The 13,732-nt window shown below is 45.7% G+C and overlaps 1 protein-coding gene across 2 annotated transcripts in view; it reads left to right on the top strand.

The window, feature by feature from the left end:
• The first annotated feature begins 4,884 nt into the window (after positions 1-4,884).
• LOC115126570 (speckle-type POZ protein-like A) overlaps positions 4,885-13,732 on the top strand; it is an 82,622-nt gene continuing 73,774 nt past the window's right edge. Inside the window, exons 1-2 of one of the 2 annotated variants that reach the window (XM_065016453.1) lie at positions 4,885-5,160; positions 6,497-6,593. The gene's annotated coding sequence lies outside the window, so the exon portion shown is untranslated. Of the gene's footprint in view, positions 5,161-6,496; positions 6,655-13,732 lie in introns of both variants that reach the window. The other variant, XM_065016448.1, reaches the window with a different exon arrangement.

Below are 13,732 nucleotides of genomic sequence, written 5' to 3'. Positions count from 1 at the left end.
CATGCCAGGAATATAGTACGTTCATATGGTTAGAATGTGTGGATAGGAAACCCTCGGACGTTTTTAAAACTGGTTAAATCACGACTGTGGCTATTACATAACGTGCGTTACATCGGAAAGCGCAGGAAAACCTGATCACAGAAAATGGAAATAAATATCCTTGCGCCACTTCCAGCAATTGTTAACAGTGAGCCGAATTAGATAAGACCGAGCATTCAACTCCCACAGCATCCCCATGTTGTCTAGAGTCTTGTGAATTGAATCATCTTTGATTCTTGGTTGAACCGAAACAGGGGCACCGCTTACCTCTGGTCTCCGCCCAGATCATTCCGGAAGAGCTCTCTCCTGAAATTTTTTCCAAGACGACAGCTAATGATATTTACATCGCCTACGGATGATTTTTATCGCTTATTAACGTTTACTAATACCTAAAGTAGCATTACAAACGTATTTCGAAGTGTTTTGTGAAAGTTTATCGTCTACTTTTTGAATTTAAAAAAATGATGTTACGTTGTGAAATCGCTGTTTTTTTCGTTTATCACACAGTCTACATATAACGATATCTTGGCTTTATATGGCCCGATTTAATCGAAATAAAGACCCAATAGTGTTTATGGGACATCTAGGAGTGCCAACAAAGAAGATGGTGAAAGGTAATGACTGTTTTCTATTTTATTGTGCGGTTTGTGTAACGCCGAAATGCTAATTATTTTGTTTACGTCCCCTGCTGTGCTTTTCTGTTGTAGTGTATTGGTGCATGCTATCAGATAATAGCTTCTCATGCTGTCGCCGAAAAGCATTTTAAAAATCGGACTTGTTGCCTGGATTCACAACGAGTGTAGCTTTAATTTGATACCCTGCATGTGTATTTTAATGAACTTTTGAGTTTTAACTAATACTATTAGCATTTAGCGTAGCGCATTTGCATTTCCAGAGCTCTAGTTGGGACGCAAGCGTCCCAAGTAGAGGCAAGAGGTTAACGCAACGTAACGTAATCAACACTGCTAGCTAGCCAGCTAGCCCCCGAATAGCAGCAATGTAGAAACTTTACACTCAACGGAACGACTTGATTAGTGTAGTGTCAACAACGCAGCCACTGCCAGCTAGCCTACATAGTCAACAACGCAGCCTCTGCCAGCTAGCCTACTTCAGCAGTACTGTATCATTTTAATCATTTTAGTCAATAAGATTCTTGCTACGTAAGCTTAACTTTCTGAACACTCAAGACGTGTAGTCCACTTGTCATTCCAATCTCCTTTGCATTAGCGTAGCCTCTTGTGTAGCCTGTCAACTATGTGTCTGTCTATCCCTGTTCTCTCCTCTCTGCACAGACCATACAAACGCTCCACACCGCGTGGCCGCGGCCACCCTAATCTGGTGGTCCCAGCGCGCACGAACCCACGTGGAGTTCCAGGTCTCCGGTAGCCTCTGGAACTGCCGATCTGCGGCCAACAAGGCAGAGTTCATCTCAGCCTATGCCTCCCTCCAGTCCCTCGACTTCTTGGCACTGACGGAAACATGGGTCACCACAGACAACACTGCTACTCCTACTGCTCTCTTCGTCTGCCCACGTGTTCTCGCACACCCCGAGAGCTTCTGGTCAGCGGGGTGGTGGCACCGGATCCTCATCTCTCCCAAGTGGTCATTTCTCTTTCTCCCCTTACCCATCTGTCTATCGCCTCCTTTGAATTCCATGCTGTCACAGTTACCAGCCCTTTCAAGCTTAACATCCTTATCATTTATCGCCCTCCAGGTTCCTCGGAGAGTTCATCAATGAGCTTGATGCTTTGATAAGCTCCTTTCCTGAGGACGGCTCACCTCTCACAGTTCTGGGCGACTTTAACCTCCCCACGTCTACCTTTGACTCATTCCTCTCTGCCTCCTTCTTTCCACTCCACTCCTCTTTTGACCTCACCCTCTCACCTTCCCCCCCCTACTCACAAGGCAGGAAATACGCTCGACCTCATCTTTACTAGATGCTGTTCTTCCACTAACCTCATTGCAACTCCCTCCAAGTCTCCGACCACTACCTTGTATCCTTCTCCCTCTCGCTCTCATCCAACACTTCCACACTGCCCCTACTCGGATGGTATCGCGCCGTCCCAACCTTCGCTCTCTCTCCCCGCTACTCTCTCCTCTTCCATCCTATCATCTCTTCCCTCTGCTCAAACCTTCTCCAACCTATCTCCTGATTCTGCCTCCTCAACCCTCCTCTCCTCCCTTTCTGCATCCTTTGACTCTCTATGTCCCCTATCCTCCAGGCCGGCTCGGTCCTCCCTCCCGCTCCGTGGCTCAACGACTCATTGCGAGCTCACAGAACAGGGCTCCGGGCAGCCGAGCGGAAATGGAGGAAAACTCGCCTCCCTGCGGACCTGACATCCTTTCACTCCCTCCTCTCTACATTTTCCTCTTCTCTCTCTGCTGCTAAAGCCACTTTCTACCACTCTAAATTCTAAGCATCTGCCTCTAACCCTAGGAAGCTCTTTGCAACCTTCTCCTCCCTCCTGAATCCTCCTCCCCCTCCCCCTCCTCCCTCTCTGCAGATAACTTCGTCAACCATTTTGAAAAGAAGGTCGACGACATCCGATCCTCGTTTGCTAAGTCAAACGACACCGCTGGTTCTGCTCACACTGCCCTACCCTGTGCTCTGACCTCTTTCTCCCCCCTCTCTCCAGATGAAATCTCGCGTCTTGTGACGGCCGGCCGCCCAACAACCTGCCCGCTTGACCCTATCCCCTCCTCTCTTCTCCAGACCATTTCCGGAGACCTTCTCCCTTACCTCACCTCGCTCATCAACTCATCCCTGACCGCTGGCTACGTCCCTTCCGTCTTCAAGAGAGCGAGAGTTGCACCCCTTCTGAAAAAACCTACACTCGATCCCTCCGATGTCAACAACTACAGACCAGTATCCCTTTTCTTTCTTTTCTCTCCAAAACTCTTGAACGTGCCGTCCTTGGCCAGCTCTCCCGCTATCTCTCTCAGAATGACCTTCTTGATCCAAATCAGTCCAAATCAAGACTAGTCATTCAACTGAGACTGCTCTTCTCTGTATCACGGAGGCGCTCCGCACTGCTAAAGCTAACTCTCTCTCCTCTGCTCTCATCCTTCTAGACCTATCGGCTGCCTTCGATACTGTGAACCATCAGATCCTCCTCTCCACCCTCTCCGAGTTGGGCATCTCCGGCGCGGCCCACGCTTGGATTGCGTCCTACCTGACAGGTCGCTCCTACCAGGTGGCGTGGCGAGAATCCGTCTCCACACCACGTGCTCTCACCACTGGTGTCCCCCAGGGCTCTGTTCTAGGCCCTCTCCTATTCTCGCTATACACCAAGTCACTTGGCTCTGTCATAACCTCACATGGTCTCTCCTATCATTGCTATGCAGACGACACACAATTAATCTTCTCCTTTCCCCCTTCTGATGATCAGGTGGCGAATCGCATCTCTGCATGTCTGGCAGACATATCAGTGTGGATGACGGATCACCACCTCAAGCTGAACTCGGCAAGACGGAGCTGCTCTTCCTCCCGGGAAGGACTGCCCGCTCCATGATCTCGCCATCACGGTTGACAACTCCATTGTGTCCTCCTCCCAGAGCGCTAAGAACCTTGGCGTGATCCTGGACAACACCCTGTCGTTCTCAACTAACATCAAGGCGGTGGCCCGTTCCTGTAGGTTCATGCTCTACAACATCCGCAGAGTACGACCCTGCCTCACACAGGAAGCGGCGCAGGCCCTAGTCCAGGCACTCGTCATCTCCCGTCTGGATTACTGCAACTCGCTGTTGGCTGGGCTCCCTGCCTGTGCCATTAAACCCCTACAACTCATCCAGAACGCCGCAGCCCGTCTGGTGTTCAACCTTCCCAAGTTCTCTCACGTCACCCCGCTCCTCCGCTCTCTCCACTGGCTTCCAGTTGAAGCTCGCATCCGCTACAAGACCATGGTGCTTGCCTACGGAGCTGTGAGGGGAACGGCACCTCAGTACCTCCAGGCTCTGATCAGGCCCTACACCCAAACAAGGGCACTGCGTTCATCCACCTCTGGCCTGCTCGCCTCCCTACCACTGAGGAAGTACAGTTCCCGCTCAGCCCAGTCAAAACTGTTCGCTGCTCTGGCCCCCCAATGGTGGAACAAACTCCCTCACGACGCCAGGACAGCGGAGTCAATCACCACCTTCCGGAGACACCTGAAACCCCACCTCTTTAAGGAATACCTAGGATAGGATAAAGTAATCCCTCTCACCCCCCCCCCCTTAAAAGATTTAGATGCACTACTGTTCCACTGGATGTCATAAGGTGAATGCACCAATTTGTAAGTCGCTCTGGATAAGAGCGTCTGCTAAATGACTTAAATGTAAATGTAAATGTACTATGGCCTATTTATTGCCTAACCTCTTTACTCCATTTGCACACATTGTATATTGATTTTTCTATTGTGTTATTGACTGTATTTTTGTTTATCCCATGTGTAACTCTGTTGTTGTTTTTTGTGGCACTGCTTTTCTTTATCTTGGCCAGGTCGCAGTTGTAAACTTGTTCTCAACTGGCATACCTGGTTAAATAAAGGTGAAATATATATATATTTTTAAATATGACAAATTAGTAATTATCCCTCCACTGAGTGATGCCGCGTTCAAAACAACTGGTAACTCTGATATCTCCAAATTCCGACTTCAGTGCGTTCAAAACTATTGGGAACTCGCGAAATCCGACTGGGAAAAAAATGATTTGAACGGTCGGTCATCCATTTCGGAATTCCATCTCGGGAACTCTGGTCTCTTTCTTGAGCTCCAACTTTACGACCTGAAGATCACTGACGTCATGATATGACCTTGTATTGTTCCGAGTTGCCAGTTGTTTTGAAAGCGGCACGAGGGCTGAGCAGGATAAAACACACCACAGAAATCACCTGCTGATGACACCAGGAAGTTTGCCATTTCCGCGCACGCGTTGTCTGCAGGGAGAAGCTAGCTGATCTGCCTCCACCACACAAAGCTACAACTAGCCTAGCATGGTAGACTTTGAAAAACATATAGCTATAAAATATTGCGTATCTAGAATGTTTCAAACGCAGTTTTACATTGTTTAGCAAAAATAACTGATGGTGAAATGAACGGCTGAGATACGATTCGTTGCATTTAGTGGAAGCATGGAAATGAAAGGTTCGTAGTAAAAATAAACATGATTTTTTTCCCATTTCCCCTAGATAGCCAACCTTTTCCATTAGAATAAGCATTTCGTTGGACCCTAACCATAAAACATTATTATCGAACCAGTCGTGTTGTTCAGTTACCAATCATTGTGTTTGTATTTGAGCATCTGTAACTAGTGTACCAATGGTGGTTGGTACCAGTGTTTCCCAAAATGTGCTGAGGCGCCTTTGTTTTGAAGCCTGATTTTGACCAATCAGATTAACAGTGATTTTAAAGCGGCTGTTAGCTAGCCAGGCCTGGTCAAACATAACAACAGTGATTTTAAAGCTGCTGTTAGCTAGCCAGGCCTGGTCAAACATAATAACAGTGATTTTAAAGCTGCTGTTGGCTAGCCAGGCCTGGTCAAACATAACAGTGATTTTAAAATTGCTGTTAGCTAGCCAGGCCTGGTCAAACATAGCCAGCGTTAGCTAACGCGGCTAACTACACTTCCCAGTTAGCCATTAGTTGTGCCACCGTGTTATTGTTAACGTTAAGTTAGTCAACCAGTTATTTAGTTGGAGTTTTGACAGCTCGCAGAGGAAAACACTATTTAGACGTGAGCTAGCGTGCTATGCTACAGTACATAGTCATTGTACAGCTTCGCCAGTTTACCAAACATTTATCAAGCTAGCTAGTTTAACTAGTTTAGAGGGCAGTCTAGATAGCTATTTTGAATCTAGCTGATTTAACGTTAGCTAGCCAACACAAACCACCGATAAAGATAACATCTTCTGGCTGCACATTGTTAAATTAATCGTAGGCGGATAGCAAATACGTTTGTCCTAAAACAAAAGGATGAACAAAGATAAACTATCCGGCTATATTGTTAGCTGACATGTCAGTAAGGATAAGAGACCGGTCCTTAGCTGGCTAGCTACTTTTGTTTGGAAGATGTGGCACTTATAAAGCAAACTATTTCTCACTGTTCACCAACTGACATTCATAAAGCTTTTAGCTACAATTTATGTTTTATGTGGGATCCCAGGTAAACATTAAGTGAACATTTTGAGAGCTAACATCCAGTAACTTTAGCTAGCTAGCTTGCTCCAAAACATCAGACTACAGCAGTGTCATTTGACAAGTCCTACATGCTTCTAAGAGATATGACAAGATATATGAAATGTAATTATCTTATTCTGACATTATTTATGTTGGTTATTATCAGGGTGTTGGTTGATCTGTAGCCATGTCAGGACACTGCTGCTTTTTGAAAGTCACTTCTTTTTCAGGCCCAGATGACAAAAGGGTTTATTTTTTATTTGTCCCAACAAGTGTCTAATTGTTGGTTATGTTCTTTCCTCAGAGTGGGATCTCCAGACAGCACCATGAAGCAGTCAGTGATAACTCTAGGTCCAAGGGAACTCTGATCTCTAACCATTACTTTGATCACCCGTCCTGAGGTGCGTACATGGGATTCCCATCAATAGCATGAAATATAAGCATTCCTATCAACATCTGCTGGTGAGTACAGTACACGTTTGACAGGTCTGATTTCTTACCAACTTAACGCCATGATAGAAACGTAGTGGATATGTTACAATGCATATCAAGTTATTCATAGTCTGGTGGATTTTGTATTATATCATCACCAGTCTAAATATGAAGGGTTAGGGATGACGGGTGTGTTTTGTTGTCCTCACCAGTCTAAATATGAAGGGTTAGGGATGACGGGTGTGTTTTGTTGTCCTCACCAGTCTAAATATGAAGGGTTAGGGATGACTGGTGTGTTTTGTTGTCCTCACCAGTCTAAATATGAAGGGTTAGGGATGACGGGTGTGTTTTGTTGTCCTCACCAGTCTAAATAGGAAGGGTTAGGGATGACGGGTGTGTTTTGTTGTCCTCACCAGTCTAAATATGAAGGGTTAGGGATGACTGGTGTGTTTTGTTGTCCTCACCAGTCTAAATAGGAAGGGTTAGGGATGACGGGTGTGTTTTGTTGTCCTCACCAGTCTAAATAGGAAGGGTTAGGGATGACGGGTGTGTTTTGTTGTCCTCACCAGTCTAAATATGAAGGGTTAGGGATGACGGGTGTGTTTTGTTGTCCTCACCAGTCTAAATATGAAGGGTTAGGGATGACGGGTGTGTTTTGTTGTCCTCACCAGTCTAAATATGAAGGGTTAGGGATGACGGGTGTGTTTTGTTGTCCTCACCAGTCTAAATAGGAAGGGTTAGGGATGACGGGTGTGTTTTGTTGTCCTCACCAGTCTAAATAGGAAGGGTTAGGGTTGATGGTTGTTTTGTTGTCATCACCAGTCTAAATATGAAGGGTTAGGGATGATGGGTGTGTTTTGTTGTCCTCACCAGTCTAAATAGGAAGGGTTAGGGATGACGGGTGTGTTTTGTTGTCCTCACCAGTCTAAATATGAAGGGTTAGGGATGACGGGTGTGTTTTGTTGTCCTCACCAGTCTAAATATGAAGGGTTAGGGATGACGGGTGTGTTTTGTTGTCCTCACCAGTCTAAATAGGAAGGGTTAGGGATGATGGTTGTTTTGTTGTCCTCGCCAGTCTAAATATGAAGGGTTAGTGATGATGGGTGTGTTTTGTTGTCCTCGCCAGTCTAAATAACATGATGGGTGTGTTTTGGTGTCCTCACCAGTCTTAATTAGAATAGTATTCCCGGGCAAATAAGAGGCAAGCAGAAGTTTGAAAGTTTCAGTTGTCACAGGGCAGCTCAACGTCAGTGTTGTCTTCCAGAGCTGTTGAGAGATGAAACACAGCTAGATGATGATGAGCCTGTTGAGACGAGCCTGTTGAGACGAGCCTGTTGAGACGGGCCTGTTGAGACGGGCCTGTTGAGACGGGCCTGTTGAGACGAGCCTGTTGAGACGGGCCTGTTGAGACGGGTCGCGCGACGAGCCTGTTGAGACGAGCCTGTTGAGACGGGTCGCGCGACGAGCCTGTTGAGACGAGCCTGTTGAGACGGGTCGCGCGACGAGCCTGTTGAGACGAGCCTGTTGAGACGGGCCTGTTGAGACGGGCCTGTTGAGACGGGCCTGTTGAGACGGGCCTGTTGAGACGGGCCTGTTGAGACGGGTCGCGCGACGAGCGTGTTGAGACGAGCCTGTTGAGACGAGCCTGTTGAGACGAGCCTGTTGAGACGGGCCTGTTGAGACGAGCCTGTTGAGACGGGTCGCGCGACGAGCCTGTTGAGACGAGCCTGTTGAGACGGGTCGCGCGACGAGCCTGTTGAGACGAGCCTGTTGAGACGAATCGCGCGACGAGCCTGTTGAGACGGGCCTGTTGAGACGGGCCTGTTGAGACGGGCCTGTTGAGACGGGCCTGTTGAGACGGGCCTGTTGAGACGGGCCTGTTGAGACGGGCCTGTTGAGACGGGCCTGTTGAGACGGGCCTGTTGAGACGGGCCTGTTGAGACGAGCCTGTTGAGACGGGCCTGTTGAGACGGGCCTGTTGAGACGAGCCTGTTGAGACGGGTCGCGAGACGAGCCTGTTGAGACGGGTCGCGCGACGAGCCTGTTGAGACGGGTCGCGCGACGAGCCTGTTGAGACGAGCCTGTTGAGACGGGCCTGTTGAGACGGGTCGCGCGACGAGCCGTTGTCTGGGGCTAGGGCTATTACGGTGACCGTGTTACCGGCAGTCATGAGTCACTGGTGTCAAATCCCACTTGACCGTTAACTAGGCTTCTCCAAAACTGCACTCTGATGGTAATTGTTAGCCTACCAAATGTACTGACATCATTGCAAATGCAGAGACACAGAGGTTCTTCGGTTTATAGTAAATCTGAGGTCTTTGATCATGAAATACTATAGATCAACAAGAAGTTGATGCTAGATAGCGAACAATGCCCGAAAAGCCTTTGTGCAAACAAACTTACAGAAGTAATCAAGGCACTCTCATATAGTGGAAAAATGTAAAAGCCTATATTGTTTTACGGCTTATGCATGGCAAGAATAAAAATGAAAGAACACAGACGTGTTGTGTCTACAACAGCCTTCATCAGGGTGTCAAAGAATAGGGGTGGACAGAGTATTCACACTCCTTGGCTTTTTCCACATTTTGTTACAAGGTGGGATTAAAATAGATTTAATTGTAAAAAATAATAATTGAACGATCAACACAATACTATGAAGTGAAAGTGGAAGAAAAATTCTAAAATGTATTAAATATTTATGAAATATATAACGTTAATATCTTGATTACATAATTATTCCTACCCTGAGTCAATACCTGTTAGAATCACCGTTGGCAGCGATTACAGCTGTGAGTCTTTCTGGGTAAGTCTCTAAGAACTTTGCACATCTGTACTAGACATTGTACTATATCGGCACATTATTCTTAAAAAAATATTCAGGCTGTCATTGCTAGGTGGCCATTTTCAAGTCTTGCCATAGATTTTCACGCCAGTTTAAGTCTAAACCATAACTAGGCAACTCAGGAACATTCAATGTCATCTTGGCAATCAACTCCAGGGTATATTTGGCATTGTGTTTTAGGTCCTGCTGAAAGGTGAATTTGTTTCCCAGTGTTTGTTGGAGTGCAGAATGAACCAGGTTTTACTCTAGGATTTTGCCCTGGCTTAGCTCTATTCCATTTATTTTTATCTCCCTAGTCCTTTCCGATGACAAACATACCCATAATATAACGCAACCACCACCGTGCTTGAAAATATGGAGCCTGGTTCAAAGTGATGCGTTGGATTTGCCCCAAACATAACACTTTTTATTCAGGACATAGTTAATTTCTTTGCCACATTTTTTGCAGTTTTACTTTAGTGCCTTGTTACAAACAGGATGCATGTTTTGGAATATTTGTGTTCTGTACAGGCTTCCTTTTCACTCTGTCAATTAGGTTAGTATTGTGGAGTAACTACAATGTTGTTGATCCATCCTCTGTTTTCTCCTATCACAGCCATTGAACTCTGTTTTAAAGTCACCATTGGCCTCATGGTGAAATCCCTGAGTGGGTTCCTTCCTCTCTGGCAACTGAATTAGAGAATGAAACCTGTGTCTTTGTAGTGACTGGATGTATTGATACCCCATCCAAAGTGTAATTAATGACTTCACCATGCGAGGGTGTCCTGGCCGGTAGGAGCTTTGGGCCAGTAACCGAAAGGTTGCTGGATCGAATCCCCAAGCTCACAAGGCAAACATCTGCCGGTTTGCCCCTGAGCAAGGCAGTTAACCCACTGTTCCCTTGAGCAAGGCAGTTAACCCACTGTTCCCTTGAGCAAGGCAGTTAACCCACTGTTCCCTTGAGCAAGGCAGTGAACCCACTGTTCCCTTGAGCAAGGCAGTGAACCCACTGTTCCCTTGAGCAAGGCAGTGAACCCACTGTTCCCTTGAGCAAGGCAGTTAACCCACTGTTCCCTTGAGCAAGGCAGTTAAGCCACTGTTCCCCTGAACAAGGCAGTTAAGCCACTGTTCCCCTGAACAAGGCAGTTAAGCCACTGTTCCCCTGAGCAAGGCAGTTAAGCCACTGTTCCCCTGAGCAAGGCAGTCAAGCCACTGTTCCCCTGAGCAAGGCAGTTAACCCACTGTTCCCCCGAGCAAGGCAGTTAACCCACTGTTCCCCTGAGCAAGGCAGTTAACCCACTGTTCCCCTGAGCAAGGCAGTTAACCCACTGTTCCCCTGAGCAAGGCAGTTAACCCACTGTTCCCCTGAACAAGGCAGTTAAGCCACTGTTCCCCTGAGCAAGGCAGTTAAGCCACTGTTCCCCTGAGCAAGGCAGTTAAGCCACTGTTCCCCTGAGCAAGGCAGTTAAGCCACTGTTCCCCTGAGCAAGGCAGTCAAGCCACTGTTCCCCTGAGCAACCCAGTTAACCCACTGTTCCCTTGAGCAAGGCAGTTAAGCCACTGTTCCCCGGGCGCCGTTGACGTAGATGTTGATTGTAAGGCAGCCCCCCGCACCTCTCAGAGGGTTTGGGTTAAATGTGGAAGACCCATTTCAGTTGAATGAATTCAGTTTTACAACTGACTAGGTATCCTCGTTTCCCAAAGGGATATTCAATGTCTGCTTTTTTTAAATATTTTTTTTACACATTTACCAATTGGTGTGCTTTGTGAGGCATTGGAAAACCTCCCTGGTCTTTGTGGTTGGATCTGTTAGAAATTCACTGCTTGACTGTGGGACCTTACAATTATCTTTATGTGTGGTGTACAGATATGAGGTAGTCATTCAAAAATCATGTTCAACGCTATCAAAATCAAATGTATTTATGTAGCCCTTCGTACATCAGCTGATATCTGAAAGTGTTGTACAGAAACCCAGCCTAAAACCCCAAACAGCAAGCAATGCAGGTGTAGAAGCACGGTGGCTAGGAAAAACTCCCTAGAAAGGCCAAAACCTAGAGAGGAACCAGGCTATGAGGAATGGCCAGTCCTCTTCTGGCTGTGCCGGGTGGAGATTAGAAACCTAGAGAGGAACCAGGCTATGAGGGGTGGCCAGTCCTCTTCTGGATGTGCCGGGTGGAGATTAGAAACCTAGAGAGGAACCAGGCTATGTGGGGTGGCCAGTCCTCTTCTGGCTGTGTCGGTGGAGATTATAACAGAACATGGCCAAGGTGTTCAAATGTTCATAAATGACCAGCAGGGCCAAATAATAATCACAGTAGTTGTCGAGGGTGCAGCAAGTCAGCACCACCAGGTGCTATTGTTTTTCATTTTTAATTAATTTGTAAAAATGTGTAAACATAATTCCACTTTGACAATATGGGGTATTTGTGTTACTAGCCTACACACATCTCAATTTCATCCATTTTTATTTTCAGCCCATAACACAACATTTGGAGAAATCAAGTGGTGTGAATACTTTCTGAAGGCACTGTATATCCCAACTCTCACAGGAATTGACTCAATTCATTACCATATGTAACTGATAAAGTAAAAAAACGCATTCAAGATAAACAACAGAATAGGGATCGTCAACAGGGGCATTGCGTGTTGTGTTCCATGTCATGCTAGTAGAGTTGCATTTTATACCATGGTTATAATTTAACGCATTTGCCGCTAGAAATGTGTTAATTTGTACGTAGAAGTAGCTTGCAAGTTTACTAGATAGCTACAGTAGTTGCTGTGGAAACCAAACAGACTTTTTAGTATAGCTAACCAAACCATCAGTCCTAGCTTTCCATTATGAAAATCAAATTCAACAATGGGTTAGGGCTAACCCTAACCCAATGCCAATAATGTTTTCAATTTGAATTCTGCTTTCAAAAGCAGCTCATAGAAACTGAAAACTTTTCTGACAGGTGCAGGATAATAGTCCATTCAAAATCCAAACAATTTTCACACTTATATTATTTTGTAAATGCAAAGACAAGATTTAATTGAGAATATTCTGATGGGTGAAAATATTATTTTGTGAATAATGCCCAGCGGGTGCAGTCTAAGGCAAGAAACAGTTCATGCATTTTTTTTGCGACTTCTTCAAATCATAGTCGCATGCATCATGTAGTCTAGCACATAGACCCATATGTTTTGATACGGTTGGTATTGCTACTAAAGTGGCCAAATCTGCAAAGGTAGCCTATAGGCCCAAGAAGTCTCGGTTTTGTTCACCTGCGTTAGAATACCTCATGATAAGCTGTAGACCACACTATTTACCTAGTTTTATTTATCTGTATTTTCCGTAGTAATCTAAAAGGCCATAAGCAAACAAGAAAATGCTCTTAGTGGTCAGTGACTTTAATGCAGGGAAACTTAAATATTTTTTTACCTCATTTCTACCACATGTGCAACCAGAGAGAAAAAAATAGACCACCTTTCCTCCACACACAGCGATGCGTGCAAAGATCGCCCTCCATTTGGCAAATCTGACAATAATTCTATCCTCCCGATTCCTGCAAAAACTAAAGCAGGAAGTACCAGTGACTCGCTCAATACTGAAGTGGTCAGATGACGCAGATGCTAAACTACAGAACTATTTTGCTAGCACAGACTGGAATATGTTCCGGGACTCATCAGATGGCATTGAGGAATACACCACATCAGTCACTGGCTTCATCAGTAAGTGCATTGATGACGTTGTCCCCACAGTGACCGTACGTACAGTTGAAGTTTACATACACCTTAGCCAAATACATTTAAACTCAGTTTTTCACAATTCCTGATATTTAATCCTAGTAAAAATTCCCTGCCTTAGGTTAGTTAGGATCACCACTTTATTTTAAAAATGTGAAATGTCAGAATAATAGAGTGATTTATTTCAGCTTTTATTTATTTCACCACATTCCCAGTGCGTCAGAAGTTTACATACACTTGATTAGTATTTGGTAGCATTGCCTTTAAATTGTTTAACTTGGGTCAAACGTTTCAGGTAGCCTTCCTCAAGCTTCCAACAATAAGTTGGGTGCATTTTGGCCCATTCCTCCTGACAGAGCTGGTGTAACTGAGTCAGGTTTGTAGGCCTTTTTGCTCTCACATGCCTTTTCAGTTCTGCCCACAAATGTTCAATAGGATTGAGATCAGGGCTTTGTGATGGCCACTCCAATACCTTGACTTTGTTATCCTTTTGTTAGTATGCTTGGGGTCATTGTCCATTTGGAAGACCCATCTGCGACCAGGCTTTAACTTCCTGTCTTG

This window comes from Oncorhynchus nerka, linkage group LG3 (genome assembly GCF_034236695.1).
Source record: "Oncorhynchus nerka isolate Pitt River linkage group LG3, Oner_Uvic_2.0, whole genome shotgun sequence".
Classification (NCBI taxonomy): Eukaryota; Metazoa; Chordata; class Actinopteri; order Salmoniformes; family Salmonidae; genus Oncorhynchus; species Oncorhynchus nerka.
The sequence above is the reverse complement of the archived record's forward strand: the minus strand, read 5'-3'. Positions and strand labels throughout refer to the sequence as shown.